The sequence below is a fragment of the Arachis hypogaea genome, chromosome 1, assembly GCF_003086295.3.
Source record: "Arachis hypogaea cultivar Tifrunner chromosome 1, arahy.Tifrunner.gnm2.J5K5, whole genome shotgun sequence".
In the NCBI taxonomy this organism is placed as follows: domain Eukaryota; kingdom Viridiplantae; phylum Streptophyta; class Magnoliopsida; order Fabales; family Fabaceae; genus Arachis; species Arachis hypogaea.
The window spans coordinates 24263543-24284431 of NC_092036.1; the positions used below are offsets into that span (position 1 = coordinate 24263543).

Below are 20889 nucleotides of genomic sequence, written 5' to 3' on the forward strand. Positions count from 1 at the left end.
TGCTAGAGTCCCCAGTTAGAGGTATCTAGAGCTCTTAAGCACACTCTTTTGCTTTGGATCATGACTTTAACCACTCAGTCTCAAGCTTTTCACTTGGACCTGCATGACACAAGCACATGGTTAGGGACAGCTTGATTTAGCCGCTTAGGCCTGGATTTTATTTCCTTGGGCCCTCCTATCCATTGATGCTCAAAGCCTTGGATCCTTTTTACCCTTGCCTTTTAGTTTTAAGGGCTATTGGCTTTTTCTGCTTGCTTTTTCTTTTTCTTTCTATTTTTTTTGCTTTTTTTTCTCAAGCTTTTTACTTTTCACTGCTTTTTCTTGCTTCAAGAATCAATTTTCATGATTTTTTAGATCGTCAATAACATTTCTCTTTGTTCATCATTCTTTCAAGAGCCAACAATTTTAACATTCATAAACAACAAGATAAAAAATATGCACTGTTTAAGCATTCATTCAGAAAACAAAAAGTATTGTCACCACATCAATATAATTGAACTAAATTCAAGGATAAATTCGGAATTCATGTACTTCTTGTTCTTTTGATTAAAAACATTTTTCATTTAAGAGAGGTGAAGGATTAATGGAATTATTCATAACTTTAAGACATAGTTACTAAACACTAATGATCATGAAGTAGAGACACAAAACACAACATAAAAAACGAAAAGCAGAAAGAAATAAGAACAAGGAATGAATCCACCTTAGTGGCATCTTCTTCTTGAAGGACCAACAATGTCCTTAAACTTTTCTATGTCCCTTCCTTGCCTTTGTTGCTCCTCCCTCATTGCTCTTTGATCTTCTCTTATTTCATGGAGAATGATGGAGTGCTCATGATGTTCCACCCTTAATTGTTCCACATTGTAGCTCAAATCTTCTAAGGAAGTGTTGAGTTGTTCCCAATAGTTGTTGGGAGAAAAGTGTATCCCTTGAGGCATCTCAGGGATTCCTTGATGATGAGCTTCCTCATGCATCTCTTGAGATCCGTGGAGGGTCTCTCTTGCTTGCTCCATCCTCTTCTTGGTGATGGGCTTATCCTCCTCAATGGAGATGTCTCCTTCTATGATAACTCTAGCTGAGTAACAAAGATGGCAAATAAGGTGAGGAAAAGCTAGCCTTGCCATGGTGGAGGGCTTTTTGGCTATTTTGTAGATTTCATTGGAGATGACTTCATGAACTTCTACTTTCTCTCCAATCATGATGCTATGAATCATGATGGCCCGATCCACAGTAACTTCAGATCGGTTGCTAGTGAGAATGATGGAGCGTTGAATGAACTCCAACCATCCTCTAGCCACAGGCTTGAGGTCCAGTCTTCTTAGTTGACTTGGCTTGCCTTTGGAGTCTCTTTTCCATTGAGCTCCTTCCACACATATGTCCATTAGGACTTGGTCCAACCTTTGATTAAAGTTGACCCTTCTAGTGTAGGGGCGTACATCTCCTTGCATCATGGGCAAGTGGAACGCCAACCTCACATTCTCCGGACTAAAATCTAAGTATTTCCCCCGAACCATTGTGAGATAATTCTTTAGACTCGAGTTCATACTTTGATCATGGTTCCTAGTGATCCATGCATTGGCATAGAACTCTTGACCCATTAAGATTCCGACTTGTTGCATGGGGTTGGTTAGGACTTCCCAACCTCTCCTTCGGATCTCATGTCGGATCTCCGGATACTCATTTTTCTTGAGCTTGAAAGGGACCTCAGGGATCACCTTCTTCTTTGCCACAACATCATAGAAGTGGTCTTGATGGCTTTTGGAGATGAATCTTTCCACCTCCCATGACTCGGAGGTGGAAGCTTTTGTCTTCCCTTTTCCTTTTCTAGAGGATTCTCCGGCCTTAGGTGCCATTGATGGTAATGGAAAAACAAAAAGCTTATGCTTTTACCACACCAAACTTAAAATATTGCTCGCCCTCGAGCAAGAGAAGAAAGAAGAGAAGAAGAAGAAGAAAAATATGGATGAGAGTGAGAGATGGTGTTTCGGCCAAGGTGTAGAAGAGGGGGTTTGTGTTGTGTGAAAATGAAGTAAAATGGAAGGGTATATATAGGGAAAGGAGAGGGTGTAGTTTCGGTCATTTAGGGTGGGATTGGGTGGGAAAGTGTTTTTGAATTTTGAAGGTAGGTGGGGTTTATGGGGAAGAGTGGATGAATGTGAGTGGTGAAGAGGTGATGGGGAAGAGAGATTGAGGTGATTGGTGAAGGGTTTTGGGGAAGAGTGTTTATTGGGAGGAGAGATTCAGAGATTGAAGTTGTTGGGAAGAGGGGAGAATATGTTAGGTAGGGATCCTGTGGGGTCCACAGATCCTGAGATGATCCTATGGGGTCCACAGATCCTGAGATGTCAAGGATTTGCATCCCTGCACCAATTAGGCATGTAGAATGCCTTTGCACACCATTCTGGCGTTTAAACGCCGAGATGATGCACACTCTGGGCGTTCAACGCCCATGTGAAGCATGTTTCTGGCATTGAACGCCAGTTCCATGCTTGTTACTGGCGTTCAGCGCCAGCTTTCCTCAAGGCACATTCCTGGCATTCAAATGCCAGAATGTTGCTTGTTTCTGGTGTTCAGCGCCAGATTCATGCTCTATTATGGCGTTGAACGCCAGCTAGATGCTTCTTACTGGCGTTGAACGCCAGTCTGTCCTCCCTTCAGGGTGTGATTTTTCTTCTGCTATTTTTTGATTCTGTTTTTAATTGTTATATTTTTTTTCGTGACTCCACATGATCATGTACCTAATAAAACACAAAATAACAATAAAATAAAATTAAAATTAGATAAATAAAATTGGGTTGCCTCCCAACAAGCGCTCTTTTAATGTCATTAGCTTGACAGTGGGCTCTCATGGAGCCACAAGATGATCAGGTCAATGTTTGTATAGTCCCAATTCCAAACTTAGAGTTTGGATATGGGGTCTTAACACCAAACTTAGAGTTTGGTTGTGGCCTCCCAACACCAAACTTAAAGTTTGACTGTGGGGGCTCTTCTTGACTCTGAACTGAGAGAAGCTCTTTGTGCTTACTCTCTTTTGTCACAGAGGGATAGCCATGTGCCTTAAATACAAGGTAGTCCCCATTCAATTGAAGGACTAATTCTCCTCTGTTGACATCTATCACAGCTCCTGTTGTGGCTAGGAAAGGTCTTCCAAGGATGATTCACTCATCCTCTTCCTTCCTAGTGTCTAAGATTATGAAATCAGCAGGGATGTAAAGGCCTTCAACCTTTACTAACACGTCCTCTACTACTCCATAAGCTTGTCTTAATGACTTGTCTGCCAATTGTAATGAGAACAAGGCAGGTTGTAGCTCAATGATCCCCAGCTTCTCCATTACAGAGAGTGGCATAAGATTTATCCATGACCCCAGATCACATAGAGCTTTTTCAAAGGTCATGGTGCCTATGGTACAAGGTATTAAGAACTTGCCAGGATCTTGTCTCTTTTGAGGTAAAATTTGCTGAATCCAGGTATCTAGTTCACTAATGAGCAAGGAAGGCTCACTTTCCCAAGTTTTATTACCAAACAACTTGGCATTCAGCTTCATGATAGCTCCTAAATATTGAGCAACTTGCTCTCCAGTCACATCTTCATTCTCCTCAGAGGAAGAATAGTCTTCAGAGCTCATGAATGGCAGAAGGAGATTTAATGGAATCTCTATGGTCTCTATATGAGCCTCAGATTCCTTTGGATCCTTAATAGGAAACTCCTTCTTGCTTGAGAGACGTCCCAGGAGGTCTTCCTTACTAGGATTTTCGTCCTCCTCCTCCCTTGTGCATTCGGCCATGTTGATTACATCAATGGCCTTGCACTCTCCTTTTGGATTCTCTTCTGTATTGCTTGGGAGAATACTAGGAGGAGTTTCAAAGACTTTCTTACTCAGCTGGCCCACTTGTGCCTCCAGATTTCTGATGGAGGATCTTGTTTCACTCATAAAACTGAAAGTGACCTTTGACAGATCAGAGACTAGATTGGCTAAATTAGAGTGTTTTGTTCAGAATTCTCTGTCTGTTGCTGAGAAGATGATGGAAAAGGCTTGCTATTGGTCAGCCTATTGCGTCCACCATTGTTAAAGCCTTGTTGAGGCTTTTGTTGATCCTTCCATGAGAAATTTGGATGATTTCTCCATGATGAATTATAGGTGTTTTGCATAAGGTTCACCCATGTAATTTACCTCTGCTATTGTAGGGTTCTCAGGATCATAAGCTTCTTCAGAAGCTGCCTCTTTAGTACTGTTGGATGCATTTTGCCATCCATTCAGACTTTGAGAAATCATGTTAACTTGCTGAGTCAACACTTTGTTCTGAGCCAATATGGCATTCAGAGCATCAATTTCAAGAACTCCCTTCCTCTGAGATGTCCCATTACTCACAGAATTCCTCTCAGAAGTGTACATGAATTGGTTATTTGCAACCATGTCAATAAGTTCTTGAGCTTCTGCAGGTGTTTTCTTTAGGTGAATGGATCCACCTGCAGAATGGTCCAGTGACATTTTCGAAAATTCAGATAGACCATAATAGAATATATCTAATATGGTCCATTCTGAAAACATGTCAGATGGACACCTTTTGATCAACTGCTTGTATCTTTCCCAAGCTTCATAGAGGGATTCACCATCTTTTTGTTTGAAGGTCTGAACATCCACTCTAAGCTTGCTCAGCTTTTGAGGAGGAAAGAATTTATCCAAGAAGGCCGTGTCCAGCTTCTCCCAGGAGTCCAGGCTGTCTTTAGGTTGTGAATCCAACCATATTCTAGCTCTGTCTCTTACAGCAAAAGGGAAAAGCATGAGTCTGTAGACTTCAGGATCTACTCCATTTGTCTTAACAGTCTCACAGATCTACAAGAACTCAGTTAAAAACTAATAAGGATCTTCAGATGGAAGTCCATAGAACTTGCAGCTTTGTTGCATTAAGGCAACTAGCTAAGGTTTAAGCTCAAAATTATTGGCTCCAATGGCAGGAATGGAGATGCTTCTTCCATCAAATTTTGACGTTGGCTTTGTGAAGTCACCAAGCATTCTCCTTGCATTATTGTTGTTGGGTTCGGCTGCCATCTCCTTCTCTTGTTCTAATGTTTCTGAAAGGTTTCCTTTAGATTGTTGTAATTTAGCTTCTCTTAGTTTCTTCTTCAGAGTCCTTTCAGTTTTAGGATCAATTTCAACAAGAGTGCCTTTTTCCTTGTTCCTGCTCATATGAAAGAGAAGAAAACAAGAAAAGAAAAGGAATCCTCTATGTCATAGTATAGAGATTCCTTTATGTTAGTAGAAGAAGAAAGGGGGGAAGAGTGAAGAAGAATGGGTTCGGATTTTTAGATGAAGAGAGGTTAAGAGAAGTGTCAGTAATTAAATAATTAAAAAGAAGAAGAAAAGAGAGGGAGAATTTCGAAAATAATTTTGAAAAAGGGGTTAGTAATTTCGAAAATTAAAGATAAGATATGATTAAAATTAAAATTTAAAACAATTAAAGAGAATTTTTGAAAAAGAGAGTGGTATTTTCGAAAATTAGAGAGGGAAAAGTAGTTAGGTGGTTTTGAAAAAGATAAGAAACAAACACAAAGTCAAAAAGTTAGATGAAAAGGATATTAAAATCAAATTTGAAAAGATAAGAAGATAAGTTAGATAAGATATTTTGAAATCAAATTTTGAAAAAGATAAGATAAAAAGATAAGATTTTTAAGAAAAAGATATTTTGAAAAAGATTTAATTTTTAAAATTAAAATTAATTACTTAACTAACAAGAAACTAAAAGATAAGATTCTAGAATTTAAAGATTGAACCTTTCTTAATAAGAAAGTAACAAACTTCAAATTTTTGAATCAATCACATTAATTGTTAGCATAATTTCGAAAATATGATATAAAGATAAGAAAAAGATTTTGAAAACAAATTGAAAAAGAATTTTTTGAATTTTTCGAAAAAGAGAAAAAATTGGAAAAGATATGATTTTTGAAAAAGATTTTGAAAAGATAAGATTTTTAAATTTTTGAAAATTTGACTTGACTTATAAGAAACAACTAATTTTTGAAAATTTTTGACTAAGTCAACTCAAATTTTCAAAAATTATGAGAAAAACAAGGGAAAGATATTTTTTGATTTTTAAAATTTTAATTAAGAGAGAGAAAAATAATTAAAATTAAAACGTCATAATTGTGTTTTTCTCTTTTCTTTTTTGATCAAAACAAGGAATGCATACAAGAACACTATGAATGTCAAGATGAACACCAATAACACTTTGAAGATCATGATGAACATCAAGAACATATTTTTGAAAAATTTTTGATGCAAAGAAGACATGCAAGACACCAAACTTAGAAATCTTTAATGCATGGACTCTAACAAACGAAAAATGCATATGAAAAACAACAAACAACACAAAACAAGAAAACATCAAGATCAAACAAGAAGACTTACCAAGAACAACTTGAAGATCATGAAGAACACTATGAATGCATGAAATTTTCGAAAATTGCAAGAAAAAATTTTTAAAGCATGCAATTGACACCAAACTTAAAAATTGACTCAAGACTCAAACAAGAAACATAAAATATTTTTTATTTTTATGATTTTATGATTTTTTTTGAATTTTTATTAATTTTTTCAAAAATATTTTTGGAAAAAACGAAAAAGAAAGAAAAATTTTTGAAAGATTTTTGAAAAGAAAATAAAAAGAAAATTACCTAATCTGAGCAACAAGATGAACCGTCAGTTGTCCATACTCGAACAATCCCCGGCAACTGCGCCAAAAACTTGGTGGACAAAATTGTGATTCATATGTTATTGCATTTTGTAAAATTCATTGCTTTTTCTTTCCCTGGCAATGGCGCCAAAAACATGATGCCAATACCATGGTTTACAACTATGTGTGGTCACAACTCCGTTCAACTTAACCAGCAAGTGTACTGGGTCATCCAAGTAATACCTTACGTGAGTAAGGGTCGATCCCACAGAGATTGTTGGTATGAAGCAAGCTATGGTTACCTTGTAAATCTCAGTTAGGCAGATTAAATGGTTTATGATAAGTTCGAAAATAAATAATAAACAGAAAATAAAATAGGATAGAAATACTTATGTAAATCAATAGTGGGAATTTCAGATAGGCGTATGGAGATGCTGTGCTCCTCTTGAATCTCCATTTTCTTATTACATTCATCCAATCCTTCTTACTCCTTTCCATGGCAAGCTGTATGTAGGGCATCACCGTTGTCAATGGCTACATCCCATCCTCTCAGTGAAAATGGTCCTATGCTCTGTCATAGCACGGCTAATCATCTGTCGGTTCTCAATCAGGTTGGAATAGAATCCCTTGATTCTTTTGCGTCTGTCACTAACGCCCAGCCTTTAGGAGTTTGAAGCTTGTCACAGTCATTCAATACCGGAATCCTACTCGGAATACCACAGACAAGGTTAGACTTTCCAGATTCCTGGAATCCTACTCGGAATACCACAGACAAGGTTACACTTTTCGGATTCCCATGAATGCCGCCATCTATCTAGCTTATACCACGAAGATTCTGTTGGGAAATCTAGGAGATATGCGCCCGGTCTAAGGTAGAACGGAAGTGGTTGTCAGTTACGCGCGTTCATAGGTGAGAATGATGATGAGTGTCACAGATAATCACATTCATCAAGTTGAAGTGTAACGTATATCTTGGAATAAGAATAAGGAGAATTGAATAGAAAATAATAGTAATTGTATTGAAACTTGAGGTACAGCAGAGCTCCACACCCTTAATCTATGGTGTGTAGAAACTCCACCATTGAAAATACAGAAGTGAAAGGTTCAGGCATGGCCGAATGGCCAGCCCCCATGATCTGAGAACTAATCGTCCCAAGATGATCCTAAGATCTAAAGTGATCAAAAGATGTCCAATACAATAGTAAATTATCCTATTTATACTAGACTAGCTACTAGGGTTTAGATGAGTAAGTAATTGATGCATAAATCCACTTCTGGGGCCCACTTGGCGTGTGTTTGGGCTGAGCTTGATCTATTCACGAGCTGAGGCTTCTCTTGGAGTTGAACGCCGAGTTATAGCGTGTTTCTGGCGTTCAATTCCGGGTCGTGACGTGTTTCTGGCGTTTGACTCTAGACAGCAGCATGTACTTGGCGTTGAACGCCACTTTACGTCGTCAATTCCCAAATAAAGTATGGACTATTATATATTGCTGGAAAGCTCTGGATGTCTACTTTTTAACGCCGTTAAGAGCGAGCCATTTGGAGTTCTGTAGCTCCAGAAAATCCATTTTGAGTGAAGGGAGGTCAGATTCCAACAGCATCAGCAGTCCTTTTGTCAGCCTTTTTCAGAGTTTTGCTCAAGTCCCTCAATTTCAGCCAGAAATTACCTGAAATTATAGAAAAACACACAAACTCATAGTAAAGTCCATAAATGTGAATTTAACATAAAAACTAATGAAATCATCCCTAAAAGTAGCTTGAACTTACTAAAAACTACCTAAAAACAATGCCAAAAAGCGTATAAATTATCCGCTCATCAAGCACCCTGGTATAACTCATACTCTGATTCTACTCAATACCTGCTTAATACCCTTGCTAACTTAAGCATTGGAGTCCCTTGCAGGCACCCCCACCCTCTAGGAACGAAGGATCAGCACCATCACCAAGTCCAACAAGTCGGACACACCAGCTCCGGCCGCTATACACCTGATAAACCCCGTTTTGACGGTTTATCTTGTATTGATTTAAAGAGATTTTATCACCTTTTACCCATATTTATTCAATGAAATAGCATGGTTTTGTGATTGTCTCCTTATTTGTGATTAGATGTGAAAACATGCTTTTAGACCCTTAATTTGATGATTTTTATTCACCTTTGATTCCACTAGATGCCTTGATGTGTTTGTTAGTGATTTCAGATTGAAAAGGCTAGGAATGGATCAAAGGAGTGAAGAGAAAAGCATGCAAAGTGGAGAAATCATGAAAAGTCAAAGAAGTTGAACTCGCCCATGGATGCGCACGCGCACCTGGCGCTTGCGCGCACCTGCGAATCACCCCATGGACGCGTACGAGTGTTGTGCGCGTACGCATCGGTGCTGTTTTATGATTTTTTAATGAAAACGTAGCCAACAAATTCTGAAGGGTTGTGGGGCCCAATCTCAACCAACTTTGGCGCCTAAACTGCTATTTAAGGCCAAGGATTGAAGAGCAAGGGGGATTCCAATCATTCACACTCACTAGGATTAGTTTAGAGGTAGTTTCTAGAGAGAGAAGCTCTCTCTTCTCTCTAGAATTAGGATTAGGATTAGGTTTAGTTCTTAGATCTAGGTTTTAATCTTTGCTTTCTTCTACTTCTATCTCTCAATTCTTTGTTGCTACATTCATCTTCTTCTATTCTTTTGTTGTAATTTCCTTTATGTTGTTCTTATATTTTGTTGTAGATCCAGTATCGTTCCTTCTACATTCTTCCAATTCAGTAAGAGGTAATTCATAATAAATGTGTTTTCTTTGCTTTTCTATTGTTGATCTCTTGTTTTTGTAGTTGTAGATTCCTTTAATTCTTGCATTTAATAATGTTTACTTCTATTGCACTTTATGTGTTTGTTGAAATGTCTCTTCTAGATACAGTATAGATTTTGTTCCTCTTGGCCTAGGTAGAGTAATTAGTGACACTTGAGTTATCTAATTCCTTTGTTGAGTGGTAATTGGAGAGATTGCTAATTGGTTTGGAGTGCACTAAAGCTAGTCTTTCCTTGGGAGTTGGCTAGGACTTGTGGCTCAAGTCAATTCATCCACTTGGCTTTCCTTTATTTAGTAAGTGTTAACTAAGTGGTAGCAATGAACAATTCTCATCATAATTGAGAAGGATAACTAGGATAGGACTTCTAATTTTCATACCTTGCCAAGAGCCTTTTATAGTTGTTAGTTTATTTTCATTGCCATTTACTTTTCATGCTTCTTATCCAAAACCCCAAAACACATTTCTAACCAATAACAAGGCACTTTATTATAATTTCTAGGGAGAACGACCCGAGGTTTGAATACTTCGGTTTATAAAATTAGGGGTTTGTTACTTGTGACAAACAATCTTTTGTATGAAAGGATTTTTGATTGGTTTGGAAACTATACTTGCAACGAGAATTCATTTGTGAAATTCTATACCGTCAAAAATCCGTTCATCAAAATGGTGCCGTTGCCGGGGAATCGCAATGGTGTTATGTTATTGGTTATTGTATATATGTGAATATTGCGAATAGTTTGATTTTTTTTTGGATTGCTTGCTAGTTAGGACTTTGTTTCATTATTTCTTAGTAGCTTTTGTTTTTATTTTCTCTTTTCACCTTGAATTCTCATTTTGGCTATGAGTGTGATTACAACTATGTTGTAGGGAGTGGAGATTACAATCAAGATGTGTATCAAGGATGGAACAATCAAAGGTGGGAGGAACCATATGTATATGATCAATCTTCATGGCAACAACCTCCACCAATGCACTATGAAGAAGAGCCATTCTATGATGCATACCAATCAAATGGATATGGTGAATCTCCTTGTGACTTTCAAGAACCACCACCATATGCCTATGATCCATACCCCCAACATAATTCTCAACCATACTCACAAGCCCCTTCTTACCAACCACCTTCATATGACCCTAATCCATATCCATCACACCAACCAACTTTTGAGCCATATGAGCCATATATGGAACCACCACAATATCAACCCTTTCAAGAGCCACCCCCTCCATATTATTACCAAGATGAACCACCTCCAATATATGAAAATTTTCAACCACAAGATGAATACTACTTTCCACCACAACCTCACATGGAAGAATATTCATGTCCATCGATCCAAGAGCCACATGATCCTAATCATATAATCCAAGAGGAACAAGAGTCAAGGGATCGTCTCAAGGAAGCATTGGATCAATTTCAAGCAACCATGGAGTGTGTTGTGCAACAAGTGGAAAGAGTAGAGAATATTGAACCACTATAACTCTACCAAGAAGAACCATCTTCCTACTATGAACCCTTTCCCCAAAATGATGAATCCTTCCACCCCACCCCAATCTCTAATGGATGAAACCCTTGGTGTTCTTGTTCAATGGCAAGAAGAGATGAAAAGGGATGTGCAAAATTTCATGGCCGCCTTGGATGCGGTAATAAATCAATTAGCCTCCCAATGGTTGAACACTCAAGGAACTCCCATGGCTACATGTGGAGAATCAAATGAAAAACATAGCATGAAGGAGAGATTGGAAACCCCGGTGGGAAATGAGGGAAGTTGCTTTGTATTGGAACAATTGGGGGAAGCTTTAATTGTTGAAGACAAGGAAGAAGTGGTAGAAGACTTAGGAGATGCGGAGCCTCCATGGGAACATAGAGTTGAAGAAAATCCCTCCAAGATGATTGAAATTGATGCTAGGGAGGAAAGTGCACACCTTCCAAGGCATATTCCATATGAAGACTTGGATGGGATAGAGAAAGAATTGAGTTCCCATGGCAATGAAGAGTAAGCATCAAGTTCTAGTAGTGGAGAATCCTTTGAACTTGAAGAACTTTCTCCCGGTGCATTTGAAAATGTTGTGGAGGTAAACTTCTTTCACCCTCCTAATTATAGTTTGATTAAGGGAAAAGGCTTAGATAGTATTAATGAACAAAGGATTGAATTAGAGAAATCTTGTGAAGAGGTGGAAGTCCTTAGAAATAGAAGGATGGGAATGGAATATGCTTTGTCAAGATCGTTGGAAGCATCTTTGCCTAGGTTGTCATCTACTCCTTCACTTGAGTGGGTAAAATTCATTTCTATTAGCTTTATTGTCCCACTTGAGTATGGCTTGCTTGAAACGGATGGTCAACTTAGGATGCTTTGTGGGATGAAGCGTAAGCAAAAGATGTTTCGTGGTTGGCGTTGCAAATCAAGGCTCATTTTGGTTGATACTTCAAGAGTTGAATACAAGGTGGGAATAGTGCTCAAATAGATGGGTCTAGGAGGATTGTTGGGCACTTCATAGAGGATTCTTCTTGTTCACCACCCAGATGGACTAATAATGATGATCAACCTCAAGATGGGTGTGAAAATAAAGTGTGGGATCCTGGATTACAAGAAGAGGACCAACTTTGGGAGCCCCAAGTTTATGAAAAACTCCATCAACACTTGGCTCAATCCATGAAGAATCTTGGGGCACAATGGAGAACCAAGCATTGGTGGGAGTTCCAAGATGAATACAAGCACAAGCCACCTTGATGAGGAGCTCCCCATAAGTCCAACTTAAGGACAATAAACAAAAGTGCTAGGTGGGAGACACCCCACCATGGTAAAATCCTTTCATTTTCTCTTTTGTACATATTGGTAGAACTACTTTAATTTCATGTTTAGATTAGTTGGTTGAGTTTAATTAGTATTTTATCATGTTAAATAAGGTTTTAAGGTGTTTTGGTAGCTGTTTGGAGGTTTAGAATGCTTGGATTTGTGCAAAAAACATAGAAAAATTTTGAAAAACAAAGCACCATCCACGTGTACGTGCACTGTATGCGTATGCGTGCATCAAGCATTTTCGACCATCCACGTGCGCGTGCCATGCACGCGTACGCGTGGATTGAGAAGTTCCACCCTCCATGCATTTTCCAGAGAGTTATCCCTGCGCCATGTCAACGTTGTGCCTTTGGCACAAACCTATTTGCGCGCTCGCGCACATGACGCATACGCGCCACTCTCGGAATAAGCCATCAACGCGGACGCACCCTGTACGCGTACGCGTCGCGTCCATTACACCACCATCTGCGCTTGCGCGCCATGCATGCGTACGCGTGGATACCCTTTCTGCCAACCACATTTCTTTTCTTCTCCTCTTTCCATTTCTTTCCTTCTCCTTTCTTCTTCCCTTCTTCTACCCCTCATCCAACACTTCCAAACACCATAGATAACCATTTATTTTAGTTAGTTAATTAGTTAGTTTGTTAGTTTGTTAGATAGCTTTAGTTTAGTTTTCATTTTATTTTCTCCATTTTCATTATAAGTGTTGGCTTATTGATCTTGTTTACTACACATTGTTGCCTCTTATTGCCTAAATGCTATTTTAGCATGAATGTTTTTTTGATAATCTTTGTTGGACTATTTAATTGTGGTTATATTTTACTACTTGGTTTTGAGTTTTTCATGCTTACCTTTTAAGAATACCAAGTGATGAGAATTGCCTTCGAGCTTGTAACTCTTTTTGAATTGCATGATTTGGCCACCATGTGATTTGAGCCTTATTCTGTGATTAGGCAATTTCTTAATGGATGATGATGTGCATTTACCTTAATGCATTGTATTTCATGATCATATGCATCCATATGTTTTAGCTTGAATGCTTCCATGCTTCTTTAATGCTTGTTTTACCTTACAAGTTTACTTAAAGCATCTCAAGCACACTAGGATAAGTGAAGTGCATGCTTCTTTTGTGACATAACTTTTATGCTAATGTGTGTTCTAAACCGCGCAATTTAGAATTCACACACCTAATATTTCTTAATGTCACACTAATTCACTCACTCAATTCTAGTGATTTACCTCATTCCAACAATTATGCTTCCTTGCTTTTGTTTTCCCATCTTATGGTGTTATATTTTTGTTTTTCACAAATGATGCACCACAAGCAATAACGGAAGCAAGACTAAGAACACGCAGCAATCCGGAGAGTCGCCGTACCCCCTTGCTCATCTTTGAGTGCACCGAGGACGGTGCAAACTTTTAAGTGTGGGGAGGTCGTCCGACCGGTCGGTGATTTTGGGTGACAAATTTCTAATCCCAACACTTCTGCATTTCATTCTAGGGCTTTAGGATTTTCACTTGCATTTTCTTAGTTTTTCATATATATACACAATAAGCTTAGTCAAAATAATGAAAATTTTCAAGGATTTCTATCTATAGGGAACCAATTGATTTGAGTGAAAAGTTTTCATTAAACTTGCTTGAATTATATATCTTGTGGATCATGAATTTTTGAGCTAAGAACACAAGCAAGTGAGACTTGAGCCTAATGGTGTGGTTACATCTTATAACCAGTTATTTTCCTTCTTGTGTGCATTATTCTCTTTCTATGATTGTAATCTTTGAATTGTTTGATTCTTTATGTCCATTATTTTGTGTATTTATGCATTTATATGATTGAGGCCATCATTTTATTTAGCTCACTTACCCAAATAGCCTTACCTTTTATCTTCCATTGTTAGCCAAATTTGAGCGTACGATTAACCCACTTGTTCTTATTTTAGCACATTACAAGCCTAAAGCGGAAAACAATAAATGTCCTTAATTTGGATCTTTGATTAGCTTAGACAAGTGTGTGTGAGTATCATTCAAGTGTGGGAATCTTGGGACATTGGGAGAGTTAAAGGTAGTTTTGTATTTTTATTGAAAATATTGGGAATTGGGTACATGCTCATGTATTGATCAAATGTAGAAACCTTATGCATTGAGGTTCTTGTATATAGAAAGAAAAAAATGAGACAAAAACAAAAGAAAAAAAAAAGAAAAGAAAAGAAAAATAATATGGAAAAGAAAAAATAGAAAAATAAAGAAAAAAGGAAGAAAAAGAAAGAATAAAAAGGGGACAAAATGTCCCAAAGCAAAGTGAAGCTCAATAAAGATCAATGCATAAGTGTTGTGAAATGAAAAGAAAATGCATGAGTATGTGAAAAAGTGAAAAATGGGTAGTTAGGTTAGAACTTAATTGTATAGGATGTCACAGGTTAGGTGGGAAGTTTAAGCTTATCAAAGATTCAAATTTCAAAATCACTTAACCATATATGCATCCTACCTTGACCCTAGCCCCATTACAACCAAAGAAAAGACCTCATGATACTTGTATGCATGCATGAAATATATGTTGATTGTTAGAAGAATAACAAATCTTGGAAAGCATGATTAGGGGAAAATTGAGAGAATCAACCCTAAACACTTGAGCGAATAGAGTGCAAACACTACCGGTGAGGGTTTGAGGCTCAATTACATGTTTCCACCTATGATCATCTCTTCTCATGCAAGTTTGTAAAAATATTTAATAACTCAATTCAACTTTGGATTAGACTTGCTAGTCCTTAGCCCTTGTGTATATATGCTTCTTGAGAAATTGATTTATTTTGACCAAGCAATTGTATTCATGTAGATAGTTGCATATAGGTAGATTGCATTTAGTTAGTTTCCATTAAATAAATGCCATACCCTTACTTTATTCTTGGTTTAAGCACGAGGACATGCTTGGTTTAAGTGTGGGGAGGTTGATAAACCCCGTTTTGACGGTTTATCTTGTATTGATTTTAAGAGATTTTATCACCTTTTACCCACATTTATTCAATGAAATAGCATGGTTTTGTGATTGTCTCCTTATTTGTGCTTAGATGTGAAAACATGCTTTTAGACCCTTAATTTAATGATTTTTATTCACCTTTGATTCCACTAGATGCCTTGATGTGTTTGTTAGTGATTTCAGATTGAAAAGGCTAGGAATGGATCAAAGGAGTGAAGGGAAAAGCATGCAAAGTCAAAGAAGTTGAACTCGCCCATGGACGCGCACGCGCACCTGGTGCTTGCGCGCACCTGCGAATCACCCCATGGACGCGTACGCATGCTGTGCGCGTACGTGTCGGTGCTGGTTTATGATTTTTTAATGAAAACGTGGCCAACGAATTCTGAAGGGTTGTGGGGCCCAATCTCAACCAACTTTGGCGCCTAAACTGCTATTTAAGGCCAAGGATTGAAGAGCAAGGGGGATTCCAATCATTCACACTCACTAGGATTAGTTTAGAGGTAGTTTCTATAGAGAGAAGCTCTCTCTTCTCTCTAGAATTAGGATTAGGATTAGGTTTAGTTCTTAGATCTAGGTTTTAATCTTTGCCTTCTTCTACTTCTATCTCTCAATTCTTTGTTGCTACATTCATCTTATTCTATTCTTTTATTGTAATTTCCTTTATGTTGTTCTTATATTTTGTTGTAGATCTAGTATCGTTCCTTCTACATTCTTCCAATTCAATAAGAGGTAATTCATAATGTGTTTTCTTTGCTTTTCTATTGTTGATCTCTTGTTTTTGTAGTTGTAGATTCCTTTAATTCTTGCATTTAATAATGTTTACTTCTATTGCACTTTATGTGTTTGTTGAAATGTCTCTTCTAGATATAGTATAGATTTTGTTCCTCTTGGCCTAGGTAGAGTAATTAGTGACACTTGAGTTATCTAATTCCTTTGTTGTTTGGTAATTGGAGAGATTGCTAATTGGTTTGGAGTACACTAAAGCTAGTCTTTCCTTGGGAGTTGGCTAGGACTAGTGGCTCAAGTCAATTCATCCACTTGACTTTCCTTTATTTAGTAAGGGTTAACTAAGTGGTAGCAATGAACAATTCTCATCACAATTGAGAAGGATAACTAGGATAGGACTTCTAATTTTCATACCTTGCCAAGAGCCTTTTATAGTTGTTAGTTTATTTTCATTGCCATTTACTTTTCATGCTTCTTATCCAAAACCCCAAAACACATTTCTAACCAATAACAAGGCACTTTATTGTAATTCCTAGGGAGAACGACCCGAGGTTTGAATACTTCGGTTTATAAAATTAGGGGTTTGTTACTTGTGACAAACAATCTTTTGTATGAAAGGATTTTTGATTGGTTTGGAAACTATACTTGCAACGAGAATTCATTTGTGAAATTCTATACCGTCAAAAATCCGTTCATCAACACCTACCGGATACGTCGGCTCCGACCAACACAGAAGATCTCGATCGAGATCGACCTACAGTTTCAGGTAACCCTCGGAACATTGGCGCCGTTGCTGGGGAACCTGGAAGTCATCCCAACACCATGACGGACAACCATGACAACGACCACGACTCAGGTTTGGAAGATGGAACACCACACAAGAACACGGATGCTATACTTAAAGATACTCCGGAATTCAATGGAGACAAAAATCCATCAAATCCCGGGGCGATAGAAGCACTTCAAAATCGATTGAAGCAACTTGAAAAAGAAGCCCAACATCAATGCAAAAAAAGGAGAGGATCTACGTCGGGAGATAAGGCGGCGCCGAGAATTAGAAGATAAGCTTATGAAACTCGAAGCCAATCTCAAAACTAAAGCTACACGACCCTCCACAGAGGATAGCTTTCAGAAAGATCAAGATCCGTTCACCAGGGAAATTATGAAGACCAAAATCCCAAAAAATTTCAAACTTCCAGATATGACTCTATACGATGGCACCTCGGACCCCAACCACCATCTTAGCAACTTCAGAAGTAGAATGTACCTCACTGACGCCTCAGATGCAGTTCGCTGCAAAGCCTTTCCAATAACTCTTACCAAGACAGCCATTAGATGGTTTGATAACTTACCTCCAAAATCCATCTCGAGTTTCGACGACCTGGCCAAAAAGTTCCTGGCCCGATTTTCCATACAAAAGGACAAAGCTAAACACGCACCCAGCCTATTAGGGATCAAACAAGGAGATCGGGAGAGTCTTCGCAACTACATGGAAAGATTCAACAAAACATGCATGGATATACAAAGTCTACCAATAGAAGCTGCCATCATGGGTCTCATAAATGGCCTACGAGAAGGACCATTTAGCCAATCTATATCAAAGAGGTACCCGACATCCCTAGATGAAGTTCAAGAACGGGCGCAGAAGTACATCAATATGGAGGAGAATTCTCGACTTGGGGAAGCCTCGAGGCTCGGTTCTGCCTACCGAGATAAAGATAAAGAATCCAGGAAAAAAGAAGATCGCTCCGGAGAGAAAATAAAAAAATATCATAACTACACCCCTCTTAGGGTATCCCTGGTAGATATTTACAAAGAAGTCTGCCATACGAAAAAAATACCCCCAGCTGGCCACTTAAAGGCAAAAAGGGAGGAGGAAATCGGAACGAATACTGTGAGTATCATCGAGTCCGAGGACATTCCACCAACGAATGCTTTGATTTGAAGAACGTCATAGAGAAATTAGTTAGGGAAGGAAAACTAGATCGGTTTCTGGCCAACCAGGGCGAGAAACCAAGAAAAAGAAGAAGGGATGAAGATGTCGGACTATCTGAACGATCACCTTGCACACCAGAAAGACATATCCACGTGATCCACGGTGGATTTGCTGGAGGAGAAATCTCCAAATCATCCCGCAAGCGACACCTCAAAAAAGTGTATCATGTCTAAAGCAAGGAAGAGGTGCCAGACATCCCAGCAATCACGTTTACCAAAGAAGATGCATCCGGAATCATCGCAGGACACGACGACCCCATGGTCATCACAATCATATTGGCAAACGCCAACCTCCACCGTACATTAATTGACCAAGGAAGCTCCACCGACATCTTATTTAAAACTGCCTTCGACAAGCTCGGCTTAGAAGAAAAAGAACTAAGAGCATACCCGCACAACCTGTTCGGACTTGGGGATACCCTAGTACAGCCACTAGGATATGTATCGTTACATACAACCTTCGGAAAGGGGAACTAATCTAGAACACTTAAGATAGATTATATCGTGGTCGACGTAAGCTCAGCCTACATTGCCTTAATAGGTCGGACAACGTTAAATCAACTCGGAGCGATAGTTTCAACTCCACATCTATGTATGAAATTCCCAACTACAGAGGGAATAGCTACAATAAAAGCAGATCAAAAGATGGCGCGTCACTGTTATAACAAAAGTCTAAATCTCCGAGGCGAAGGAGGAGAGTTGCACACAATCGAACTCGGCGGAGATCAGAGATGAGAAGAACTCCGCCGTGACCCGAAGGGGAAATAGAAAGAGTCCAGATCAGAGATACCTCGGACAAAACAACTAATATTGGCACGATCCTAAAAGGAGACGCAAAAGAATCGCTAATACGGTGTTTACGAGATAATGTTGATCTCTTCGCATGGAAAGCTGCCGACATGCCAGGCATAGATCCCGAACTAATGAGTCACAAGCTGGCAGTCTACCTGGGATCCCGGCCGGTACAACAAAGACGAAGAAAACTCGGGCCAGACCGGTCTCAAGCTGTAGAAGAACAAGTACAAGCACTACTAGAGGCAGGGTTCATAAGAGAAGTTAAATACCCACTATGGCTAGCAAACATCGTCTTGGTGAAAAAGTCAAATGGGAAGTGGCGAATGTGCACCGACTACACCGACCTCAACAAAGCCTGCCCAAAAGACCCTTATCCATTACCAAGCATCGATGCTCTAGTTGATGCCTCATCAGGATATAGGTATCTCTCGTTCATGGATGCATACTCAGGCTACAACCAGATTCCAATGTACCCACCGGATCAAGAAAAGACCTCGTTTCTTACACCAAAAGCAAATTATTGCCATATCGTAATGCCTTTCGGCCTTAAGAATGCGGGAGCCACTTATCAAAGGCTAATGAATAAAGTCTTTTCAGACCACATCAGAAAAATCATGGAGGTCTATATGGACGACATGTTGATAAAGACACAAAGTGAAGAAACATTACTAACCGACTTGATTCAAGTGTTCAACACCATATCGAAGCACGACATGCGACTCAACCCAGCTAAATGCACCTTCGCAGTAGAGGCAGGAAAATTCCTGGGCTTCATGCTCACACAAAGAGGAATCGAGGCAAATCCAGATAAATGCCAGGCCATACTTAACATGAAAAGCCCGACCTGCGTCAAAGAAGTCCAACAACTCAATGGGAGACTGGCAGCCTTGTCCAGATTCCTAGCAGGGTCAGCAATAAGATCCCTCCCCTTCTATGCTACCTTAAGGAAGGGAAAAAACTTCGAATGTACAACGGAATGTGAACAAGCTTTCCGAGACTTTAAAGAATTCCTGGGACAGCCCCCCATCCTATCTCGACCACAAGAGGGAGAACCACTCATACTATACCTCGCCGTAGAAAGTCGGGCAATAGCTTCAGCACTAATTAGAGAAGATGAAGGGGGACAACAGCCCGTCTAGTTCATTAGTAAAGCACTACAGGGGTCAGAGCTGAACTACCAAAAAATAGAGAAGTTCGCCTACACTTTGATACTCACATCCCGACGACTTCGCCCATACTTCCAAGCGCACACCATCAAAGTTCGGACCAACCAGCCCATAAAAGGGATACTGCAGAAAACAGATCTAGTAGGAAGAATCCTACAGTGGGCAATCGAGTTATCCGACTTTGACCTCCAATACGAAGCGCGGACCGCCATCAAATCACAATACCTGTCCGACTTCATTGCAGAATTCACAGACACCACAGAAATTCCCATAGAGTGGAACATATACGTGGACGGTTCCTCAAATAAAGCCGGAAGCGGTGCAGGTGTGATAATCGAAAGCAACCAAGGAACCCAACTTGAGCTTTCCCTAAAATTCGGGTTCCCGGCCTCAAACAACCAGGCAGAATATGAAGCGTTATTAGCTGGTTTGAAGCTGGCTAGGGAAGTTGGAGCTCAGAAACTCAACATCTACAGTGACTCATAAGTCGTTACCTCACAAATAACAGGAAGCTACCAAGCCAAAGACCCTACCATGAAAAAATATTTGGATAAAACCAAAGAACAGCTCGGACAACTTGGAGAATATAGGATCTGCCACATACCCCGTGAGCAAAATGCCCGAGCTGACGCGCTCTCAAAGCTGGCCAGCACCAAACCAGGGGGCAACAATAGAAGCCTCATCCAGGAAATACTGCAGAACCCATCAATATCTGAAGAAGAAAAAATCCTAGCCATAACAGGTCGGGATCAAGGATGGATGACCCCCATAATTAACTACCTCAAAACAGAAGCACTTCCTATAGATGAAAGGGAGGCAAAGAGGTTAAAAAGGGAGGCACAGTACTACACTATCATAAACAACATCCTATACAAAAATGGGATCTCAACACCATTATTAAAATGCGTCCCGACATCCAATACAAAGGAAGTCTTGGAAGAAGTACACAGCGGCATT

The 20889-nt window shown here is 39.3% G+C and overlaps 1 non-coding gene across 1 annotated transcript; it reads left to right on the forward strand.

Annotated features, from left to right (window-relative positions):
- The first annotated feature begins 4548 nt into the window (after positions 1-4548).
- LOC112711353 (small nucleolar RNA R71) lies at positions 4549-4652 on the forward strand. The gene has a single exon (XR_003157445.1). It is a non-coding gene; the product is annotated as a small nucleolar RNA R71 (small nucleolar RNA).
- Positions 4653-20889: the final 16237 nt, after the last annotated feature.